Raw genomic sequence first — 834 nt, forward strand, 5'->3', positions numbered from 1 at the left:
TAATTATATTTTCATATAAAGTACGCCTTTTTTTATTGCAGTATTGAAATGATTTTTTAAATAGAACAGTTATGAATGTACGCCTCCGTGGCGCAATAAGATCAAGAAATGTAAATCAAAATGCCAATTAGAATAAGCATTCTATGTACAAATGTATATATATATTTATTTGGATTGTATGTAGATGCTTTATGTTAAATAATATGTGGCCTCCGTGGCGCAATGGGCTAGCGCGTTCGGCTGTTAACCGGAAGGCTGGTGGTTCGAGCCCACCCGGGGGCGAAAAAGAGTTTTTTTCTTTAAAATGTGTTCTATAATTAATATTGTTATTATTATTTTCATTTCTCTCTGTTTTTAATATTTATAACTGAATACTATAAATAACATAGCATTAAATTTGACAAAAGTCTACTTTATCGAAAGAGATTTGGATGGAAGAACCGTGGCGAGTTTCACAAAAGGTCTCGTGCTGCTGCTTGCTAACATTGGAAACCAAACATCACACGATTGCTCGTTTTCAATGTACGTGTTCACATGAAGACGTATTTTCTGTTTTCGGTTAGTTTAATTAAATTTACGCTACACCCCCGAGAAGAAAGAAATAAGGTAATGAACACGACCATAGAAATAATAATAAAATAAATAAAAATAAAATGATTGGTAAACTTTAAGCTGTTATTTTATTTTATTTTTATCTTATTTATTTATTTTTTGCTTAGGTATACTTGAGATAACATTATTTGCTTATTTTTTCACTAAAAATAGGCCAACTGAAATCAAAAACTGAATGAAATAGACAAGTTTTGCTTCAGATTTCAAATATAAAGATAAAGA

General features: G+C 30.3%; 1 non-coding gene across 1 annotated transcript; it reads left to right on the plus strand.

Moving 5' to 3' along the window:
• The first annotated feature begins 208 nt into the window (after positions 1–208).
• On the plus strand, positions 209–282 carry TRNAN-GUU (transfer RNA asparagine (anticodon GUU)). Its single transcript has one exon. It is a non-coding gene; the product is annotated as a tRNA-Asn (tRNA).
• The last annotated feature ends 552 nt before the right edge of the window (positions 283–834 follow it).

This window comes from Typopeltis vanoorti, chromosome 2 (assembly GCF_054136105.1).
Source record: "Typopeltis vanoorti isolate ZY-2024b chromosome 2, IOZ_Tvanoo_1.0, whole genome shotgun sequence".
Classification (NCBI taxonomy): Eukaryota; Metazoa; Arthropoda; class Arachnida; order Uropygi; family Thelyphonidae; genus Typopeltis; species Typopeltis vanoorti.